The sequence below is a fragment of the Apodemus sylvaticus genome, chromosome 13 (assembly GCF_947179515.1).
Source record: "Apodemus sylvaticus chromosome 13, mApoSyl1.1, whole genome shotgun sequence".
NCBI lineage: Eukaryota > Metazoa > Chordata > Mammalia > Rodentia > Muridae > Apodemus > Apodemus sylvaticus.
Genome location: NC_067484.1, coordinates 1,182,575 through 1,206,726, shown reverse-complemented (window position 1 = coordinate 1,206,726; position 24,152 = coordinate 1,182,575). Strand labels below are relative to the sequence as shown.

Below are 24,152 nucleotides of genomic sequence, written 5' to 3'. Positions count from 1 at the left end.
GCATCAGATTCCATCATAGATGGTTGTGAACCACCAAACAGTTGCTGGGAATTGAACTCAGCACCTCCGTAAGAACAACCAGTGCTCTTAACCACTGAGCCATCTGTAGAGCCCCTAGCACAATTCACTGTAAAAGAATAAAATTCTAGTGACATCAGAAAATATTTAAGGTAGAATATTAAATGAAGACAAGCTAGGTAGGGCTGCAGTTGTCCACCCACCCACATCTTGTCCAGCAATAATGAAGACAGACATATCCCCAGTGTTTAATCTCAGGGGGTTATCTTGGGAGAAAGATGATTGCTAGTGACTTTCAAATTCTTTATATGTTTTTATTTGTCCCAAACTTTCTTCAATAAATCTGTTTGCTTTTCAAACTAGGAAAGGTGTAACTGAACCCAAGCCACCCAGGGTCCACCAAGATGGTTGACAGTTTCCTTATTCATAACATGAAAGAGTTGGGCTAACTTTCTGTTTTCTTTTGGTATCCAGAGAACTGATTAGAAATGGCCTATCCCAGGGGTAGAAGGGCATACTTGGGACTCTAGACTGGGGTCCAAAGGCTGCCAAATGTCACACACTGGCAGAGCCTGGTTTGATAACACCTCTATGTGCACAACATGGTATTTCCTTGCCAGCTTGGTGGCCTTTGAAGTTCCTAGTGCTCTTCTAGGAAGAAGGAACCAGGAAAACTTGGCTCCTTCTACCAAGCAGCCACTTCTCCTTCCCTCCAGCAGAACCTCTGACACACGGATCTCTTGAGTGCACTGCCTCCCAAATGCTTAAGCTGTTCCTTTGCTCCTGTAGCAGCCCAGCATGTGGCCTGTCATGATTCTCCCTGCCATCTGGTCCTCCCTGTCATCCTGGTCCTCCCTGTCATCCTGGTCCTCCCTGTCATCCTGGTCCTCCCTGTCATCCTGGCAGTTGGTGTGTGTCTTCTTTTCCTTTCTTTTACTTTATTGCATTTTGCTCTTCTGATATCTTCCTTTAAAGCAAAGCCCATTTAACTGTAATCTGATTTACTCAGAGATTTCTGCAGGCATTTGAAGCTCTCCCCTCTGGATAGTAAATAACTTTTCAGCCAGTCTGGTAGAAGCAAGGAAGGTCTTTCTGGGTTGGCATGCAGGTTTGCTTGAGGGGGCTGCATGACCTTGGGCCTTGGCTTCAATATAGTGCAGATCCAATATAGTAGAGGTCCTATCCCAAGCTGATGTGCTATTCATGCTGCCTGGGGGCTCTCAGAGGGCTTCGGTCCAGTATTATTCTTTTATTCTCTTCCTCCCATTGCTAGTTATTAAACACAGGGCCTTGTGCATGTTAGCAAGTGCTACACCCCCACTGCTAGTTATTAAACACAGGGCCTTGTGCATGTTAGCAAGCACTACACCCCCATTGCTAGTTATTAAACACAGGGCCTTGTGCATGTTAGCAAGTGCTACACCGCCATTGCTAGTTATTAAACACAGGGCCTTGTGCATGTTAGCAAGCACTACACCCCCATTGCTAGTTATTAAACACAAGGCCTTGTACATGTTAGCAAGCGCTACACCCCCATTGCTACTTATTAAACACAGGGCCTTGTGCATGTTAGCAAGTGCTACACCCCCATTGCTAGTTATTAAACACAAGGCCTTGTGCATGTTAGCAAGCACTACACCCCCATTGCTAGTTATTAAACACAAGGCCTTGTGCATGTTAGCAAGCGCTACACCCCCATTGCTACTTATTAAACACAGGGCCTTGTGCATGTTAGCAAGCACTACACCCCCATTGCTAGTTTTAAACACAGGGCCTTGTGCATGTTAGCAAGCACTACACCCCTGTTTGTTTGTGCCCTTGTCACCTTAACTCCTCCAGAAGCCTGCCCCAGTCACCCATGCCAGGAGCTTCCAGTTTCCCACGGGACACATTGCTTTGCAAGTGCCCTTTCAGAGCTGGGCTGAAATGCCCTGGTTTTTGTTGATTTCATTTAGGGGTAGTGTGTCAGTATGCAGAATCTAACCAGTGGGAGGGAAGCAGGCAGCCCTGTATTTCTGGAGCCCGTGCAGGGTTCTAGGGACATGGATGGTTGGCCATGGATACATAGCCTTATTTCCATCCCCATGGAGCTGAGTGGCCTTAGGGGATGCTCACCAATCCGTTCTAGTCTTGTTTTCCTCTCTGACACAGAGAGAAGTATTTTCTTACAGGGCTGTGTGAGCATTGACTTTACTCTGTGAATGCATGGCGTTTGTAGTGCCTGGCACGCAGGACATATTTAGAGTTGGAATTGTTATTGCAAGTCTATTTACATACTTGCCTCTGAACCCAGAGCTCTCCTCTCACCAAGTGATACTAAGTGGTCATTTTGCGTCTGGCTTTGCAGTGTCTACTGAACCTAGAGAAGGCCATGGGCTACTAGGCATGTGGACGACTTGTCCTCATTTTCCTGCATTGTTCCTCATACCTCCTTTCATTCAATCCAGATCCCAAGGATGAGAGGTAGGGGAAATTGGATAAGAGGTAAAGGGAGTCTGATAGTATCTCAACATAGCCCAGGCTACCCTCAAGAGCCTTTGAATTCCTTGGTCCCTGCCTTCACCCCCTGAGTGCTGGTATCAGCACAGGAGCTGCCACATCTGATTTATGTCATTCTACAGAGCCAACCCAGAATTCCATGCATGCTAAACAAGCACTCTCCCAACTGATCTATGCTCCCAGCTGAGACAGTTTTCTTCTGGCCAGGAAAGAACTGTAGTGCTCTGAGTGACTCAGACCTGATGGAAGCCAATTTCTTTACACGTAGAATAGAAATGATGATGAGGGGTCTGTGTGAACATGCTAGGAAATATGGGAGGACCCTAGGGAGTCGACTGGTAATAAATATCCTTTTGTTCTTTACCATATCCTGGGAATGGGGAAGATTCTGACTGGAAAGATAGCGATGTGTGTTTGTGTTGGAGACACACACACACACACACACACACACACACATGAGTAATTTTTTAAGTATTTTATAACTTTTTCACTTTACATTCTGCTCACATCCCCCCTTATGGTCACCCCCTTCCACGGCCCTTTCCCCCATTTCTCCTTCCCCTTCTCCTCTGAGCAGGTGGGGGCCCCCTTGAGTACCACCACCCCACCATCCTGGCACATCAAATCTGCAGGGCCAGGCTCATTCTCTCCCATTGAGGCCAGACAAGGCAGCCCAGCTAGAAGAACATATCCCACACCCAGGCTACAGCTTTTGGGACAGTCCCCACTTCCAGGTGTTCGGGACCCCATGAAGACCAAGCTCTGTATCCAGCCCGTGTATGGAAACAGATATTTTTACTATGGCCTGAACTTAGATGGACAGAGCAAAGTATCACTGTTGTGAAGTCAAGTGCCCTGGTCAGGGTCTGCCATTGCTTTCATGTGGGTGCTTGTGTTGTGATGGGATAGTCAAGGTTTCTCCAAGTTAGCTGCGTGTGAGGTTAGGTTCACTTTGCATCTCACCCCATCAGACTGATGGGGCATCAACTTCCCCTTCAGACTGCCTTGCTGTAGAGACCTCTGGAGCTTTGTTATCCTGCTCAGCCCGAGTCAGCTGTGGAGTGGGGCCCACTACGGGGCAGACAGCAAGGGTCTGGTGCAGCAACCAAACTAATGGCACCAGCACGGGGTGGGGAATGCCGCATCCAGACATAGGTCCCAGCATGACAGCACAGATTCATCAACAGAGAGGTCCCTGGTGCACCAACGCCCACAGTGACAAGAATGTGACCTGTCTGCTGCCTAAAGTGAGGGCTGAATCAGCATGTGAAGTGTTTGCACGTGTCAGTGGGGCAGGGGCTAAAGCTCTCAGGGCCCAAGAAGGTAGCAACTGTCTGAGCCTTTGGCTGTTCATGACTGTTTCTTTGGGATTCTTCACTTTTGACTCCTGTTATTTTGGCTATTTAGAAAGCAATGCATCCAGGCTGTATTCTCGTAGCTTTGTCCTAAAAAAAATTGACTTTATTGAATTACAGTTTAACTGTGTTTGTGATCTATATAGAGTAGATGAAGAAAAAAAGCCCAAATCTACTCATTTGAAGCACATTTCTTTCTATTGCAGGGATAGAGAGAATACATTTTTCACATGGTCACACACAGTCTTCTTACAAGGATCCATGTTAGATAGATGTCCTTCTGGATTTAATGACAGGAAAATGTTTATCTCTACCAGTGGCTTCATGTAACAGGTTTCTCTCTTTTCACTTTAGCTGCCAGGAAGTGTCTGCTTAGCACTGTCAGTAGAGCTGGGTCCTTATGCACTGCTGTGAACATGCGCTCTTTTGTTTCATCTTAGTGGTCAGTTTTACTTTGACCCTTCCTCCTCTTCTGCTGTTTTATGTTCTTTCAAATCCTTCAAAGACAAGCAGAACTCCGGGTATGTACATGAAATAATTAAAAATGTGTATTCAAACCACAGCTCAAATGGCGTGTTTATAGCAGCCTTATTTTAAATAATAAAGGATGGGAAAACAAATACCTGTTATCTGATGACTGCATAAGCCTGTGGTATTTTTTTATAATGCAATATTATTCAAATGTGAAAGAGAATAAAATTCTGATTCATGCTGCAAGGTGGATGAGCTGTAAAAATGTCCAATTTGGTGGCACACACCAGATTCACAGATTCCATTCGTGAGAAAGACCCAGGACGGGTAATTCTAGAGGAGAGGGGAGACTCAGCATTTAATGGATATGGGCTTAAAACTGACTTGGAACTACAAAGAAGTGTTTAAATGGCCTTGTAATGGCTTAAGTGCCATTAAATTAAACACTATAAAGGCTAATTTTGCATTGCATGAATTGCTACAATGACAATACAATGCATATATTGCATGTAAATGTAAATGTAAATGCATATATATATATACACATACATATACACACACACATGGTTGAGTTGAGATGTGGCTCAGTGGTTGAGAGCACTTGATGCTCATCCGAAGGACCTGGTTTTGATTTCCACTGTCGACATACTAGTTCACAACTGTCTGTAACTCCAGTACCAGGCAGTCCAACACCCTCTTCTGTCTAAGTAAACAGCAGCATGCACGTGGCACACATGCGTACATTCCGGCAAAACGTTCACACACATGAAGTCATATTTTCAATTATAAGAATATTTTTTATAAGTGAGTATAATATAAAGCACTGGAACAATAATAACAAAACCCCTGAAAATCTGTGCTAGCTTGTGCAGAAGGAGCACACTTCTCCTATCATTGCTCAATGTCTGTCCCAAAGCTTCTCTCCATTGAAGATGCCCACAATTCAGTGCCATCAAAGGCCACAGTGTGGTAGTGGCTGTACTGGGGTGTCCTCAGACCACACAGATAGAACCAGAGTAGGGACGGCTCTACAGAGAAGCCCTCCCTGCCAGAAGCTTAGCCCTGACTCCTGGCAGGCTCCAAAAGCCCAGGCTGGCAATCCACTTGCCACTCTCCCAGCTCCAGCTCTCCCTGGGTAAAACCACCAAGAATCGACACGTGCACCATGCTGCCCTCTTGTGGCCACCAGGAGTCTACACACAGACAATCTGGGCAAGCAATAAGCCAGAGGCTTTCAAGTTTGTTTACTGCAACCTCAGACAGGGATGTCCAAGGAACACTTAGGAGAGGCACTTGTCCATGTACAAAGCAGCCCCCAGATACGCACGCACGCACGCACAACACAATTTACTGCTTCAGGAAGCCTGTATTAGGACTTTGAGTCTCCTTTCTCTCTCCAGAAAAAAATCACGAATCTTTCCTGCCACTGCAATCCCTGAGCCTCAGGTGCAGACATCAAAGGGCATTGGGAGGAGACCTAGGGCAGCAAGTCTCCAGCATCCCTGTCTGCTTTGTGCTCCTAGCTCACTGGGCGGGGACATATCAATTCATCTGTCCGTCAAGTTCTTCCTCTGCAAAAACTGATCTAGCCCAAATTATCCTCCACTTCATTTTCCTGATTTATGGTTCAAAGTCTTGATCTTCTGCCTACCTCAAGTCCTCCCAGACATCCAGAAACAGAAACAACCAACATAGTATTAGACTCCTCACGGAGCCTGTGAAGGAGGTCGGTCACATCACCCACTTAATAATGTCCCGTGACCCTGCAGGAAAGGACAAGTTAGCTAACCCCACTGCAGGAGTAGAAACTGAGGCCAAAGAGGTTCTATGATATAGCAAGTCCATACAACCATAGGGCAGCAGCAATAGGGTTTGCCCAGTAATGTTTGTGCTGGACTCTCCAGCTGTCTCCATGGGGGGACAATGATTGTCATCTCTCATGCTCATGGCTTTTCCCTACAGGACAGAGATGATACATCTATGAGCAAGAGACACAACAAGTGTAGGAAGAGGAAGGGGCCGCAGGCAGTGAAGACTACAGATTCACAGAGACAGTAAAATGGAGGCCCAGGAAAACCTAGGACTCCCCACCCAGGTATGTGACTCCCAATCTCGGCTGCCAACTCTAGCTGACCAGCTCTTTAGATTCCCCACCACATACCCTCTCTTGTATCTGAAGAGAGTTCTGATACCCTAAAGCTCTAAGAGAAGTTACCCAGCCCTCTCCTCCCCTATCAATGTGGGAAAGCTAAGGGTGCCTGGAAAAAGGGTGGGACACAGCCTCCAGGAAGGCCAGTACTCTCTCTTTCTTTTTTCTTTCTTTCTTTCTTCCTGGGATTGTGTGATTTCACTTAATATTATATATTCTAATATCTTCCTATCTTCTGAAAACTTTATCATTACATTTTCTTTAGAGCTGCATAAAGATCCAACATACATATCCACTTTTGTGTTAGAGTAGAGAAATGTGGGTGTATTTTATTTGATTTTCTTCATTTTTTTCTCGGTATTCTTTCACTATATTAATAATATTACTTTGTGCATGAACTTTGCTGTGTTAAATCTTATGTTGATTGATGAACTTCATGGATACCTCATATATGGTAGAAATGGTCACAGATACAACTGGTTGATAAAGCTCCTCTTCTCAGTGCTGGAATATGAACACAGAAGTAGTTCCCAGATTGTATGGTAAGTACTCATGGTGGTCAGTTATGCTTATAATCTGATGAAAATTTCCCATAATCTATGGAAAACAGAGAATAAAGAATTGGACAGTATTCTACAGATATTCCTCATGCACAATGATTCTGTGCAACTTCCAAATCAGAACACAAAAGTATCCATAATAAAATTATCTAACTACTGTAAGTGTTATACTGAGGCTGACTGCATGATATAAAGGAAGGTAAATCGCCTTGCTGGGGTATATTGCTGGGGTAAATGTCGACATTTAGAAAAAATGTCTAAAGTTATTGTTTTCAAAGTATTTATCTCCAAAAAGGGATGTGGGGGAAAAGAGGCTCAAAATGTTAATAAAATTATTTTTATTCATTTTATTGAAAATAACTTATTTTAATGTATATATTGATAGTCAATAATTAAAGTTGCTAAAGTTTTAGAGTCCCAATCACAGTGAAATGAACAAATGAAACATCTTAGGAAGGAACCTTATTTATAAAACTTTCTCAAGTGGCCATTCTTGTGCACTTAGAGTTAAAATGACAAGCCTGCCTGCCCTGCCCTCTAGCCCACTGTCCTTTGCCCTCTCTTCCTTCATTTTCTTGCCTTTTTGTTGTTCCTGGGCATTTCCTTGATGAAATACATCAGTATGGCCCCAATTTGCTTGCATAATTCTACCAGAGCTAGAGTATGGCTGGGATCAATTTGTGGATCCAACCAACAGATTAGGGAACGACAACACTAGGGTAAATACCATCACTATCCCTTGACTTCTTCCATATTTTATCATTTATTATATTGGGCACTTGAATTCTGTCAAAGTGACAATATACTAACCATTTATTATCTGATCTCCAGAAGCTGAGTAAATTATATTTCATAGCTAAACGTCTTTGAGTTTCAAGGACAATTAAAATTGAGGATGTTATTATAGATTGATAAAGTGGTATGAATAGAATTATTTCTATCCTTGAAAACAGCTATGTCAGTCCTCAAAATGTGTTGCTCAGAGGTAAATGATAGTTCCTGTTAAATAAAATAGAAGCTTCTCTATACAAGGAGACTGGGTAAGTTATAGTGTGAAACACCTGGACACCTAGTATTCAGTAATGCATACTCAGAGTCACAATGCTGCTGCAGCAATCTGTGGAGGAAAATGTCCATCCTGGAATGAGCTCACTTATTTTCCCACGATGTCTCTACACTCTTTACCATTGCATAAAACAATAGAGCTTGACACAAATGAGAATATAGTATATCATTTAACATGTGATGTTTGACAACCAGGACATGGTAAAGTATTTTAATGTAGAACAGGTTACCTGCAGCTCACTCAGTCAAAGTAAGCTGTACAATCTACAAAACTGCTCAAGTCTAAATCAATATCTATTAAAAAAAACACAGCAACCATATACACACAGAAGCACACATGCACATACCCACCCCCCCAAACACACATATTCTACCATACAGACATCCAAATACACTCACACATCTGACAATCACAAGGAGACAACACAGAACAAGTGCAATATTTTGAAAATTTAGCTTGTGCAGTCTTGTCATTAAGCATAGCACAAAAGGAAATAATGAATAGTTCTTGAAAGGTGGATTAGAAATGAATAATCCAAATATTTTCTTCATTTCTTAAGTTTTAGGAAGGGAGGAAAGAGTTTATTTAACTTACACATCCTCACTATAGTCCATATTGAATGCAACCAGGACATGAACTCATTGCAGAAACCTAGAAGCAGGAGCTAATGCAGAGCCTGGTGAAAGATGCTGTTTATGGTTTCCTCATCAGGGTATGCACAGCCGGCTTTCTTTTTCAAAAGAAAAAACACATTTATTTATTTTATATCCCAATATCAGCCCTTCCTCTCTTCCATAGTGCACCTTCATTCAAGTCCTCTGCACAGTCGACCTCTGTGTGTTACCCCCAACTAGAAGTTTCCAAGAAACAACCCCCTGCCCTTCAAATCACTGAGGGACTGGGCACATTCTCTACAGGAACATCTCTCAAACCTTCTGCTTCTGGCTGCTGAAAGCCCATGCTATCTTGAGCAGCAACAGAAGACTTAATGCTTTCCTGTAGGACAGCCAAAGTCTGGCCAAGGAAGCCATCTTGTTGACCATGGAAGCCAGGACAAATATCTATGTAGCCTGCAAGTCTTTGCAATTTTAGTGGAAACAGAGACAATTTGGTTTATACTTCTGCTACAATTTATTCTTTTCAGAGTTTGAGGATGTAGATTTACTAACTGTAGCTTTAACAGGGCAGACACCTAAGCTTATTTACCAAGACAATAGCTAGCTGCCTTTCTAATTCATTTAACTGGGATCCCAGGCTACAGTTTTCTAAAACTTCTAGGCCTCTTGTTGAGAAAGAGAAACAGTGTACCTTGAAGACCTACTTCCTTCTTAAAGAGACAATCTCACAAAACAAGTTCTATGTAAACTTTTTTCTCTTAATTTATTTAAAAATACTGCTTTGCAATGACTACTCTCAGTTGACCAACATCTGGGATTCCTGGTAAATGAATTGAAACTGTTTCAAGCTAAAGTAAATTGTGAGGGTCTATAAACCTGCTTAAGACCCATGTTCATTCCTTAGAATTTCTAAGGAAGTAAAAGCTTAAATAATTAGTGTTCTAAACATTGATTTACAATTGTAAATGAAAGTTATAAAAGTGTAAGAAAGCAACTAAAGGTAATAATGTTTCAGATTTCCTCTCCTATGCTATTGTTAGATGAAAAGTTCTAAAGTTCACAATTTTAACATGAATGAATGGAGTTCTAATAGGCTATTAATGTAGACCTGGTTCTTCTGGCTTTTAAAATATTGATGCTAGTGGCTTGGATTAGTGGTAGATACTTTTAATCCTGGAACTGGAGGCAGAGTCAGGCAAATCACTTAGATGGAGGCCAGCCTGATCCTCAGAGTGAATTAATATGTAGGGCTACATAGCAATTAATATACAAACATACATATATACATATTTATAAATACATATTATTACTGTCAAAATTTCTAAGTTTTAAATTTTTAAGGATGTCTTCTAAATATAAACTTGAACATTATTCTACTAAATACTTCATTTATACGTGAGGGAGTTGACATGTATTCACCACATTAGATCAAATGGACTCCAGATAACTATTCTTGTCAATAGTTTAAATAATATGTTAATAATAATAAGTATAAATAATAAACTATGTTTCCCTGCCTGCATCCTGTTCCAGAGTGTAGAATTCCTACTTCCTCCTCTCTCTCTTCCACTCCCTCCCTGTTTTATAGCCTGGAAGTTGTGTCTGAAAAAGCCTATATTACAAATGTGTTACTGAAAGTTTGTTAATAAAAAGTAGTTCCCCTCTTTATGGGCATGACTAATCTCATTCAATTTGCTCCCTAAATGTGGAATATGTCAGGGGCAGGGCGCGAGCAGGGCAGAGTGGCCACAGAGGAGGAGAACTTGGCTGCCTTGGAGAGCAGCTGAAATGCCTGTTCTTCAGGCAGGGCAAGCTGGAGACTGAAGCCATTCACCTGGCCCTGCCCTCAGATGCAGCAGAATGTCTTCCAGTATCCGGGATCAGGACTGGTTCCCCAAGGCGAGGCCAGCTTCTCCCCGATGCTGAGCCCTGGGGGCTCCATGGTGCAGATGCCTGTTACCCCTCCAGCAAAGCTCTCTGCTCCAACAAACCCTGCCCACTTCTGGGTACCAGTCACCAGACATGAAGGCCTGGCAGCAAGGAGCAATGGGAAACAACAATGTGTTCAGTCAAGCTGTCCCGAGCCAGCCTGCACCTGCACAACCAGCAGTTTACAACAACATGAGCTTCACCGTGTCCATGGCAGGTGCAAATGCGAACGTTCAGAACATGAATCTAATGATGGTCCAGATGCAAATGAGCTCTCTGCAGATGCCGGGGATGAATGCTGTGTGCTCTGACCAGATGAATGATCCAGCACTGAGACACACAGGCCTCTACTGCAACCAGCTCTCATCCACTGACATTCTCACAACAGACGCAGATGGAAACCAGGACAAGAGGACAGAAGAGTTCTTCTGTGGTGACTAAGGACTAGAGGAGCTCTACAAGTGCAGCAGGTTCAGGTGTTTGCTGACGTCCAGTGTACAGTGAATTTGGTAGGCAGGGACCCTCACCTGAACCAGCCTGCTCCACTGGGAACTCAAAAGCCCACATCAGGACTACAGAAGCCCCAGGCCCAGCAGAAGAGCCTCCTTCAGCAGCTACTGACTGAATAAGCACTTTTAAAGGAATGTGAAATTTAAATAAGAGACATGCAGAGTTATATGAATATATTATATAGTTCTCTGGGATTTTTGATATCTCAATCTGCAGCCATTCTTCCAGTTAAGGCATATGGAGAAAAAAAAAAAAAGAAAGAAAGAAAAAAGTTCACTTTTGGTGGGAGATTGAGAAGTGGTTTTTGTTTCCTTCTTTGTAAAGTCCTTGGATATTGAAAAGAATAACAAGGCAAAACAGTTGGACAATCTTATTTATTGAGCCAAAAGTTAATTATTCTTATTTTTATAATCAGCCATTGGCTTCTGATCTAGATGAAGGCTTTTGGAGGCCCAAAATAACAGGTTGGGAGGTAATGAGGAATACCACCGCTCAGGCCCATCCCTGCCCTGGAAGAAGAGCCTGTGGGCCTTGCCTGTCTGTCCACCAAAGGCTGTCCCACTCCTCCCACCACAGCCCCCTCCCCTGACCCAAGCAGCTCGTGTGTACAGTCATCTTCTTCAAGCAACTCTGTATCTGTTGGCATCAAGAGGATATTTTGCTTCTGCATATGCAACCCTTCTCTTTTTATAAAGATGGATGTAAACCAAGGAAACCACCCTCCAGGAAAGAGGATGAGAGGAGTATATTCATCAATGAATCCAAAATGCAGTTTGGGGGAAAATGCAATAATTTTTGATGAGATGGGAGAAGGACTGAGTTCCATCAATATTGTAGATATGATTTTCTGATTAAGTCTGCAGGGAAGGCAGCCTGTTCTTTCTGCTTTTATTCTGTTAACAGCAAGGTAGCTAAAGTTATTTAAAATAAAATTAAGTTCATGATCCGAGTAGCTTTTTTCCCTTAAATCTCACTGTAACTATATTTTTATTTCTTGTAGAAATTAATTTTGTTCTTTTTAATTTTATACTTTTTTCTAAATTCCTGTTTGTTTTTCTAAATTTGTGTGTGAAATATAAGGTTGATGGAGTTGCAATTACATTTGGCTGGTGATTTCATTATCCCAGTCACTGTGAAACCATGCTAGGATTTACTCTGGGGCTCATCAAAGTGGCACCGCTGGAAAAGAGCTATTGTAGCTGAGCTCGAGGAGACCACCCCAGAGCATCCAGGCTCAGCTGATCAACCTGCACAGGCCACGTGTATGAAGGGAAGTCAGTGCTCAAAGAAAAGCTCCTCTTTTGTTGCCTCAGAATAACTTTGGGAATTTGAACTTCCATCAGTGCAAATGTGTTTCTCTGTTCTGCTCCGAGGCCAACTGTTACCATGTTAACCCGTCTTGTTAATCTCCCACATCCTGTCTCATCCTGGCCCCGAGAAAGGAGCCAGTGGACTGACTCTAGTGCTAGCAGTTGTGCTCCAGGCTGGGCAAGCCTGAGTAAGGCGTGGCCAGAGCGGCCAAGGGAGACTGCAGCACTAACCTTGCCCAGTACCCTGGGCCTGTGGCCAGCAACACTGACCTTCGGTACCGGCTACCTCTGCTCACACCGCAGAGAAACGGCCATAACAACCAATGCGGATGAGGAGCGTGGACCCAAGACTCCAAGGAAGAAGCCATTTCCCCAGATCCTTCCTTCTGCATCTCACCAGCCCTTATACAAACAACTCCACTGAACAGCATCTACTCAGAAACAACAGGAGTTTGAAAATGGTGGAAGGGCTCATGTGGTAGCAGCTATGAAACAGAAATAGGACCCTCAGCTACAGACATTATCTTTTTAATTATTTCAGAAAATGCATCCCTGTTCCCATTCATTTCCAGCTTGAAAGCCCAGCCATGCTACTCTAGATCCTTCCAAACTGCTCTAGGAGGCCGTTTCCATTCTCTCTGTGATAACGAATGTGCAGCCTTCAGGCAGTTCACCTTTGATTTCAGCATTCCAGATGAAGTCCCCTGACTCGGCCTTTTTACCTAAAGACCTAGAAAAGAACAGCAGTAAGGAATGTTGGAGATGCTTATGTCCTCCCCATCCCCACTGCACATTAATGTATGCATGTCACCTGCACAGTTTTATAATTGCACTGTTTGTTTTATGAATGTACAGATTAAAATTATTGCTACATTTGAGGAGAATGAAATTGCTTGCTTCTATGTAATTCCTGTCAATCCACAGGAAACTGACTTTATCAGCTACTGAAAAGAATTTGTTTAAGAACCTCAAAAAAAAAAAAAAGTGGAATACATGCTATGTAAATGTGCTCCCAACAGTCTCAGCCCTGAAATCAATCACTCTAATCATAAGCAAGATATAGTGCTTATGAAGTAGTTCCTTCCTGATTGGCAGCTGATATTCTGGATCCTACACTTAGTGAAGATAGTTATGTTTTCTTACATTAGAAAAACCATAAACCGTGGCATCAAGGGAAGGAAATTGTTGCATTCGTCATTTTGGAGCCAAGAATAATTTAATGATAATGGTATCCTGAAACCATTTTCCAATTCATAATAAATATCTTTCAAACACATCTTAATGTATTATTATTTCTGTTTCTCCTAATCAGCAAAAATTAGCAAATCTTTACGGAGTGAGCTATTCACTAAAATCAGTCAGTGATATATAACACAGAGTAAAAAGAGCAACCGTAGTATAGCTGAATATCATATTCTCCTAAGGATGTTATCATGACTCCTCATTTTAGGCAACCCATATACCCATTTTTTTTTAATCTGTAAGGTCCAGCACAGGAAAGAACAGATATTCTGTTTAAATGAAAATATGATTTCTTATGCCTCACGTATCTTCCAGTTGATACAGAAAGAAAATAGTGTCAGGTTGGGAGCTTGACTCAGTGATTAAGAGCATTGGCTGTTTGTCTAGATGACCTAGGTTTGGTCTCCAGCTCTCATAGGATGGCCCACAACTGCCTCTAACTTCCTGCATTTCCAAGGGTCTTGGAAATGACCTTCTGACTTCTATAGCTGATAGACATACATGGTGCGCACACACATTCATACAAAACACTTATGCTCAAAGAACAAAAATGTTAAAAAATATTTTTAAAATCCTGACTGCAAAATGTGCTACTGTAATGGTGACACAAAAGATGTGGGAGTAAACAAACCATCTGAGTTCAGGCCATGTCATATAAGATGGGATGCTCTGTACATGTTACAACAAGGATAGAAAAGTACTCTGGCAATCAGAAGACAAGGAATACTACAGAGTCAAACAGCCAGAGAAATCTCACACAACAGATTTGTTGGGAGGGGAAAACCCAGAGAGGTATGTGGAGAGAATATCTTCTGTTTGTATAGATCAGACACCTGTCAATTAAATTCTGCTGGCCAATAGTTTAGGCAGACTGTAGGAGGTGGGACATACCGGAAGCAGAAAGTATTTTGGGACAGTGCTGATTGGAAGATTCACCTGAGAATATGTGACAAGACAGGCCCATGGTATCTGAGCAAAGGTAACCAGACACACAGCAGAATATGAATTAGAATAAATGGGTTAATTTTTGTTATGATAAAGTCAGAAATTGGTCTAACTATATGACTAGAGTATTTGTAAATATATGTTGAGTTTGAGTCTTATTCCTGGGAGCATGGGGCTGGGAGGAAGAACCAAAGTTAACTTCTACTGGGCTGGCTGCCTCTGCTCAGATGAAAGCCAGCAACAAACTGAGTAGAAGACAGGGATATATCCCTGTTCTTGGGGTTGGGCACAAATCTTTGAAGATAGGAATTGGTGGGATTTCAACATGTGTGCTTGGGCTACTCTGTAAGGATGGAGTGTGGATGGGGAAGTCTGAGGCCTGCCTGGATGGCAGTTAGAGTGTTCTCTGCATAGAAATTGGCAGTTGGAGGTGCTCAGGAGAGTTTTGCCACTCCTGTGCCTCAACGGATTTACACACATATCTGACACTGCTTGAGTGGCCAAGAACAGAAACTAGATATTCAAAATACTTAAATAATATCAATCCTACAGATCTAAAAATACATGCATATATAAATAAATGTAACAATTTAGTTGGTTCTTGTGATACTCTGATATACTCATAAATCAGTGCCTCATTTAGCCATCAGAGGAGGTTTTTCATGTATCTGATGGGAACAAATACAAACAATCAGACATTATGAGATAGAGAGACAGAGATACATACAGAAAGACCAACAAACAGACAGACACACACAGAGAAAAGAGAGAGAGAGAGAGAGAGAGAGAGCAGCACACCACTCGATATGAGATACTTCAATTAAATACCTCTCCTCAGAGTTCAGGAAATCCTGAAGTAGTAAAATAAGAATAAATAATATACTTTCCATAGGATAGACTAGACACAAGGAGAACAAAGCCTTCTAAGTCAACTGATCAAAGCTTATTTGTATACACAGACAGTGAGGCAGCAAACATAGGGTGTACTAGGGTGTGCAAACAAGTCTTCCCCAAACCTGTCTTTCAGTTTAGTATTTTTATAGGACTCCTGAATGTATAAAAATATGTCTCAGTTTCTTGTGTCTTCTCTTGTGCTCTTTCCTTCTGTCTGTTTGCGAAGTCTTACTTTGTTGAGCTTTTCTGTTTGGTAACCTAAGTTTCATTCTCAAATTAAATATACAGATCTAAAAGAGAACTCCCTTCCTGAAATTATCTGCTGGCCTCCAAACCTTTATCCCTTTAGTGATCCATATCAAACAAACAAGCCAATAAATGCTAAGTATCTTAGATGAGAGTTAGAGAGATGCTTTAGTGATTAAGAGCATGTACTGCTCTTGCAGAAGATCCAACTTTAGTTTCTAGTACCTCATAAGCTGGCTCACAACTATGAAAGTGGAAGGTAACATAAAGCAACATCTGAAATTGTCTTCTGACCTCTACATTTGCATGCTGTGTGCACATATCCACCACTGTTCAGGTGACATTCCTTACAGAGATGAAGGTGCATCTCTGTATTTTCAATTGTTAAATCTGTAGTGACAAAGAGCTAAGTGATGGCAGGAGTTTGATGCTGTCATTTCTGAACCATCACTGTGTTTTAGATTTTAAAATTTGCTGATCTATAGTTGCTCAAAATATGAATGTCATTGCCTGGTGGCAATCCAATAGATATTCTGGCACTGCCTTACTGCTGATTGCTAATTACCAATATCTGACAGCCAATAGAAAGGTCAAAACTACTGGGGTTGACCAGGGCACGAGACAGACAGATGGGACAAAAGCAGATGCAGGAGTATGAAAAGATACTGATGGAAGCAGAAGATAGGGAACAGAGCTGTAAACAGCGAGAACCAAATGGGTAGGTAGATTGTTGTACAACCTGAAGTAAGTTGAAATGAGCTATCCCATCAAAATGCCTACAGCTTTGATCTATCCAGAAATCTATGTTTTATTTATGCTGTAAGCTGCTCTGTGAAAAGCCCTGCTTTCACCTATGCTCACAACAATACACACCTGCAAAACAGTATGTGATGCAGCTTCTTGGGTGTTTGGATGATTAAACTGATAGATAATTTCATGGTTTCCTAAATAGGGGAATCCAGAGAAGCTTCCATCCCTCTTCCAAACTCAATTGACCTTCCTGCCTGACAAGTATAGTCCAGCCTTCCCACATCTTTCTCTTGCTCAAATACCCTTTGAGCCTTGGTAACAGGCTTCAGGGCAGCAATAGAGCCCCTGAGATCAAAGTCTTTGATTTATTCATTGTGCTGTATGCATAAAGGCAGAGAAAGCCCACACAGGACTAAGTACACATGTATGAATGCTCACATCTACAAGCATAATCTCTCACTCATGGAGACCCTAATCTCTGTACATACTCATGTATCACACACAATTGGAGAAACCTCCCGTGACAGAGAGGCACATGTAGACACACATACTGCAAAATGGTTGTTTACAATTGTATAGCTATTTTCTCTACTGTACTCTTGAGAAACCGCCGTGAGTCACCATGAAACCAGACTTGTGTGTTAGTTCATGATAAATAACTGTGGCATCCACTGCTTCCTCCTTTTCCTGGACTTCAAACAAAATGTGTGGGACCCTAACAGCTGTCCAATCATGTTCTCTCTTTCAGATATCTCTGGATAAAATCTGTAAGGGTCCTGGGATGCCAACTGCAGGACCAGTGTGGTGGCCAGTCTTTCAGCCTGGTATGTCTATCTAGAAAGCCATGTCACAGATGGAGATAGATGCATAGTGCTCTCACAATGCAGAGGGGAGAGGCACTCAACAGTAAGTGACAGGCATGCCACTTCCCTCATTCATCTTAGAATCTCTGTCTCCTCAGGTGGCTCCAGTCAGTCTGTGGAGAACTTCATCCCGCTGCTCCCTCTGAATCTCTCTTGACCATTTAAAGGTAAGTCGCCTAAGAGATCACAGCAACAGAGCTTGTGATCAATGAGTCTTTCTTGTCACCTGTGTCTTTAAACTATTTAGTATCTTTTAGCTTATGGCAGCTATATTGGTGATGTGTGGAGTTTGGTTCTCCAGAACTTGAGCATGCTATATCAGTAACCCTGGCCTAAATAGAACATCAACATCACTGTCACTCAAAGCTCACTGAACCTGAGGCAAGAAAATCATGTGGCCAGCCTGCCTTATATGGATATCCTACCTCAAAAATGCATGATTGTCATTCAGACAGGTCACTGTACCTGATACCTCATAGACTAAAAATGCCTCTTACTATGCTAACAGGAAAATGTCAGCAGCAAGGAGGATAAACTGCTCTTTAAGTGTGTTAATGAAATCACCTGAGAGGTTCTTTGCTTGTGGATGGAGAATCACCAACATATCAGCACAGCCCTTCTCTCCTCTCTAGAATTGGCTTTACTTGCGATCAGGTCTAACTATGTAATCCAAACTGGCTAGATGTCTTCGTGTACTTCTCTCTCTATCCCAAGAAGCAGGACTTGAGATGTAAGGCAGAATAGCATACTTTTTGTCTTCTGGGTGACTTATCTGATTACCTTGAACTTTAGTGAAAAAGAAAGGAAAGATATTAGCAACTTTCTACCTAAACTATCATGAAGTTCAGAACATTTGTTCCTTCTTCATTGCTGAATTTCCGCATCCCATGTTCCTTCAGGCACTGTTTAAATTTGGCATTTAACTCAGCCCAAAACATATATATGTAGTTTATCCCAGTCACACTAAACTCCTAGAGCAACTCCTGAGGGGCCTATGCTCAGGACGCTAAACAATAGGAAAATTGGCAAGATTTTCTATCTTTTATTATCTCCAACAGGTTCTCAACTTGTAGCCATGAGGTCTCCTCAGAAAACACATTCAGAGTCTACAACATAAATACTATTATTCTTTCTCTGATTCAAATCAAGGAGAGCTAATGGCTGAGTAGGAAGTCCATATACACCAGGCTAAAATATTCCATATTCTCCATCTCTTGCTGTCTTGGGATTTTCAGGGACTTTAAGCTTCCCCTAGAACTCCACACTCTCTACTTCCCCATGGGTTCTCTGCCTGATCCCCCACCCCACCTCCCCTTAGGTACATGCATCAAGACTGAGGAGACCCAGGCAGGCTCATGAGCTGGTACACGGTTACAGAGTTCTATGTTCATGGATTTCTATTTTTTTCAGAAGACTTTGTGCATGTGAATTTTTGGTCGATATGTAGGTATATGAATTCATTATTAGAACCAAGGTCACCCATGGAAATTAGAAATTGAGTAGAGAACTTATGTGCAAACATATAGGTGCTGAGATCAAATAAGTTCCGATTGAATGAGATGTTTTTTTCAGTACTGAGCCATGTCTGGAGCCTCACCCACTGTCCATAAATTAATTTCTACTCTACAGAGCATTGGAGATTAGAATGCTTTGTGTCCTCCTCATGTTTTGATCTAGGAACATTTACAAGTGATGACCTGGCCCCTCAGCCTAGTCCTGTACTGATAGTAACACCTCACTTACAACTCTGCATTGGCCAGCAGCAAGTCGGTCTGGGGATTGGGTTGTGTCTTTGTGTACAGGGCCAGCTGTGATATGAAAAGACCTAATCTGTGTCTTCACTTAGACCAACAAGCAAGGAGAGGTGAGAATAATAGGGAAGGATCTAATAGGAGAAGTGAAGAAAAAGTGTGTGTCTGGGACAGATGTGGAATGGAATGTAAGCATTGCAACAAGGACACTTAGAGATTCACTTTCTGTACTCATCTAGGCACAGACATGTAAAGGGCCAGTGGTAAGAAAACCTTGTGGGGAGGCCCGGGCCCCACCCTGGCCAGAAGGGGCCTGTGCAGCAGTAGCTCCTGCTAGCAGAGCAGATCTGCAGGGAGGGCGAGAGCAGAGCAGGAAGCGGACCTTGTGCTGCCTTCCAAGCTCCTTCTAAGCTCCTTCCAAGCTCCCTTTGTGTTCAGGGACGCGGATAGTGACCACTGGGCCCTCTGACTGGCCCGAACTCGGGGCACGGGGCTTGGGAAGGTGGTGCTGCTTGCCCTGGCGCTCTAAAGCTTTAAGTTCAAGAACCCTGTTGAGATCTCACTGCAGGAGCAGGAGGTGTTGAGCTTGTGCAGTGAGCAGGACTTGGAGGGCTGGCTCGAATGGATCAGCAGCCATGGCCACCGCGGTCTCTTCCTGACCTCCTCCGTACAGGTGATTTGCACGTCCGAGCCTGGCCCACCGGCCCAAGGCAGCCAGGGAGCTCCGCCCGCTCCGCCAATGCGCCGCCCGGCGGCTTTGAGCCTCTGCCCGCCCTGCCGCCCGCCACCTTCCAGCTCCTGGCAGCTGGCATCGCCAGCTTCCTTCCAGCAGGGCGCCCTACAGCCGTCGCCCCAGCAGCTCCTCCAGGGTCACCAGGCCAGCCTAGGCAGTGATGATGACTGGGAGGACGAGTGGGACGACAGCTCCACGGTGGCCGACAAGCCAGGTGCACTGGGCAGCGGCGCATACCCAGACCTTGCAGGCTCGGCAGCGGCGGGCGGCAGCGCGGCCAGCGGGTACCTCTGTCCACACGCTGGGACCTGTCGCTGGGATCACCCGGCGTCTCGGCGCCCCCACCTCAGCAAGTGTCTGGAGCCAAGAGCTCCACCACAGTGAGCCTCAACCTCAATCACTTCTCCACCTCGGTCAGGTCGAGCCGGGAGGCCTTGGTGCTGAGAGAGGTGTCAGGCTTTGTGAAGGATGGGGACAATCTGTGCATGGTGCTGGGTCCCTACGGCCCGAGTGGCAGGAGAACCCCTACCCTTTCCAGTGCACCATCTACGACCCCACCGAGCAGACCAAGTTCAAGGACTGAAGAGTTGCATCTCTTACAAGCTGGTGCTCATGCATACCCAGGTGCCCGCGCACAGGTGCTATCAGCACTTGGACTGGCTGTGTGCGTGCCTGGCAGAGAAATTTCCAGTCATCTCGGTGCCCCATCTGCCCGAGAAGCAGGCCACCAGGCGCTTAGAGGAGGACTCCATCTCCAAGCGCAGGAAGGGTCTGATCTGCTGGATGTACCACATGGCCAGCCACCCTGTGCTGGCGCAGTGCCATGTCTTCCAGCATTTCTTGAACTGTCCCAGCAGCACTGATGAGAAGACCTGGAAACAGGGTAAGCAGAAGGCTGAGAAGGATGAGATGGTGGCTCCAACTTCTTCCTCACTCTGAGCACACCACCTGCCGCAGCCCTCGACCTGCAGGAGGTGGAGAGCAAGAAAGACTGCTTCAAATCCTTCCCCAAGATGGATGACAGCGCGCTGCAGCTCAACCACACTGCCAACGAGTTCGCGCGCGCAAGCAGGTGACTGGCTTCAAGAAGGAGCATCAGAAGGTGGGCCAGTCCTTCCTGGGCCGCAGCTAAGCCTTTAAGCTGCATCAGCAGGCCTTGTCTGCGGGTCTGAACCAGGCCATTGCTTTCCCTGGAGACGCCTATGACGCCATCAGCCATCTCTTCGCTGAGCAGCCCAGGCAGGCCGTGGACCTGGTCATGGACTGTTAGCACTGTATCAGGGGCACCTGGCCAACTTCCCAGACATCATCCATGTTCAGAAAGGAGCTCTTACCAAAGGAAAGGAGAGTCGGCTACACGGGGAAGAAGGGAGGATAGAGGTCCAAAAGCTGATGTCATTCAAGACCGCTGTAACACTATCTCCTTCACCACATTGGCCGAGATTCATCACTTCCATCAAATTAGAGTAAGAGACTTTAAATCACAGATGCAGCATTTTTTACAACAACAAATAATATTTTCCCAAAAAGTGACCAAGAAGTGGGAAATCCATTTTGTGGAGGAATAAATAGATAACAAATCCTGATATGGTTAGTCTGAGATTCAAAGTAGATATAAAAATACCTTTTCTGTGGAGCCTGGAAGTGAGAATCTTTCAATAGAATTTAAATTTTATTTTGCCTTCTTCCTATTAAACATCAAATTGGTGACTAAAGTTGGTAGACAAACTACTGAGGTCTGAGGCTCATTTAGTAGTCAGACTGATGGACAATTGTGATGTCAATTATCTAAGGCTCATGCCATTTGACACACTGAAACATACATTGCCTTTTCTTAGACTTAGTGGCTTCAAAAATATTTTTTGTAATTGAAAAATTGTAAGGAATAACATATTTTCAGAAACAGATAGAGAGATAGATAGACAGATAGATAGATAACCACAATAATATATGTGCAACAATATGAGAAGTATTTGTCCAAAGTATTAGGATATATATACATCTCCAAAGGTTCTCAGTTTCTAGTTTTTTAAACCTATTCAAAGTGAATGTGAAAAGGACAGCATGTAGATTTCATCAGCACTGTGAACCTTAGAGTCTAATGCATGAAAAAAATCACAGGAATCTTTGAAGCCTATAGAAGAAGACACACACTTATTAGGATTCAATAAAGTTTATGTAGCTAATTTATGTTGAGGTCAAGGAAATAACCAGGTTCTCCTAAAAATTAAATCTAATTAGTTCTCAGAGAGTCCATATATTCTAAAATCCCAAGATTTGCCCAACTCAAGATAGATTACATATGGATTCCTGGTGGTTAGAATCAAACAAACAAAAAGATCAAAACCAAAATTAGTATTTAATAAAAATTAATCTTGTTCAGAGATTAGAGTCATTTCCCTTGCCTACAGGAAAAGAAAATGGCACTTCATTGACTAGTGACTCCTATCTGGATTGTTAATAACCACACTAACACTTACTTTTACCTGAACAGGAAGTAAAAGTAATTGTTATTTATTTTCCTTAGATTTCCATTCCTTCCCAAACATCTCCATCAGATTCTGTACTAAGATAACTCCCAAAATGTTATAGAAGCACCCTTTGCTTTATGAAATAAGTGTTTCTCTCACTCCCCCAGGTATGTCCAATATTCTACCTTGATATTGTCTCTTCTCTCTTTTTTTTCTTTTTTTTTTTTTACGATGTATTTTTATTTTATTTGATATATTTTTATTTATATTTCAAATGATTTCCCCTTTTCTGGGCCCCCACTCTCCGAAAGTCACATAAGCTCCCTTCCCTCCCCCTGTTCTCCCACCCACCCCTTCCACTTCCCTGTTCTGGTTTTGCCTTATACTGCTTATACCGAGTCTTTCCAGAACCAGGGGCCACTCCTCCAGTCTTCTTGTACCTCATTTGATGTGTGGATTATGTTTTGGGTATTCCAGTTTTCCAGGCTAATATCCACTTATTAGTGAGTGCATACCAATCTTTTGAGACTGGGTTACCTCACTTAGTATGATGTTCTCCAGCTCCATCCATTTACCTAAGAATTTCATGAATTCATTGTTTCTAATGGCTAAATAGTACTCCATTGTGTATATACCACATTTTTTTTTGCATCCATTCTTCTGTTGAGGGATAGCTGGGTTCTTTCCAGCTTCTGGCTATTATCAATAGGGCTGCTATGAACATAGTGGAGCATATATCCTTATTACATGCTAGGGAATCCTCTGGATATATGCCCAGGAGTGGTATAGCAGGATCTTCCAGAAGAGGCATGCCCAGTTTTCTGAGGAACCGCCAGACTGATTTCCAGAGTGGTTGTACCAATTTGCAACCCCACCAGCAGTGGAGGAGTGTTCCTCTTCTCCACATCCTCGCCAACAACTGCTGTCTCCTGAGATTTTAATCTTAGCCATTCTGACTGGTGTAAGGTGAAATCTCCGGGTTGTTTTGATTTGCATTTCCCTGATGACTAATGATGTTGAGCACTTCTTAAGGTGCCTCTAGCCCATCCGAAGTTCTTCAGGTGAGAATTATTTGTTTAACTCTGTACCCCATTTTCTAATAGGGTTGTTTGGTTTTCTGGAGTCTAACTTTGTGAGTTCTTTATATATATTGGATATTAGCCCTCTATCTGATGTAGGATTGGTGATCTTTTCCCAATTTGTTGGTTGCCGATTTGTCCTTTTGATGGTGTCCTTTGCTTTACAGAAACTTTGTAATTTTATGAGGTCCCATTTGTCAATTCTTGATCTTAGAGCATAAGCTATTGTTGTTCTGTTCAGGAACTTTCCCCCTGTACCTATGTCCTCAAGGGTCTTCCCCAGTTTCTTTTCTATTAGCTTCAGAGTGGCTTTATGTGGAGTTCCTTGATCCATTTGGAGTTAAGCTTAGTACAAGGAGACAAGGATGGATCAATTCCCATTCTTCTGCATGCTGACCTCCAGTTGAACCAGCACCATTTGTTGAAAAGGCTATCTTTTTTCCATTGGATGTATTTCAGCCGCATTGTCGAGGATCAAGTGGCCATAGGTGTGTGGGTTCATTTCTGGATCTTCAACCCTGTTCCATTGATCCTCCTGCCTGCCACTGTACCAATACCATGCAGTTTTTAACACTATTGCTCCGTAGTATTGCTTGAGGTCAGGGATACTGATTCCCCCAGAATTTCTTTTGTTGTTGAGAATAGTTTTAGCTATCCTGGCTTTTTTGTTATTCCAGATGAATTTGAGAATTGC

The 24,152-nt window shown here is 43.1% G+C and overlaps 1 pseudogene; it reads left to right on the top strand.

Moving 5' to 3' along the window:
* Window positions 1-14,688: 14,688 nt before the first annotated feature.
* Window positions 14,689-21,476, top strand: LOC127664120 (sorting nexin-18-like; annotated as a pseudogene).
* Window positions 21,477-24,152: the final 2,676 nt, after the last annotated feature.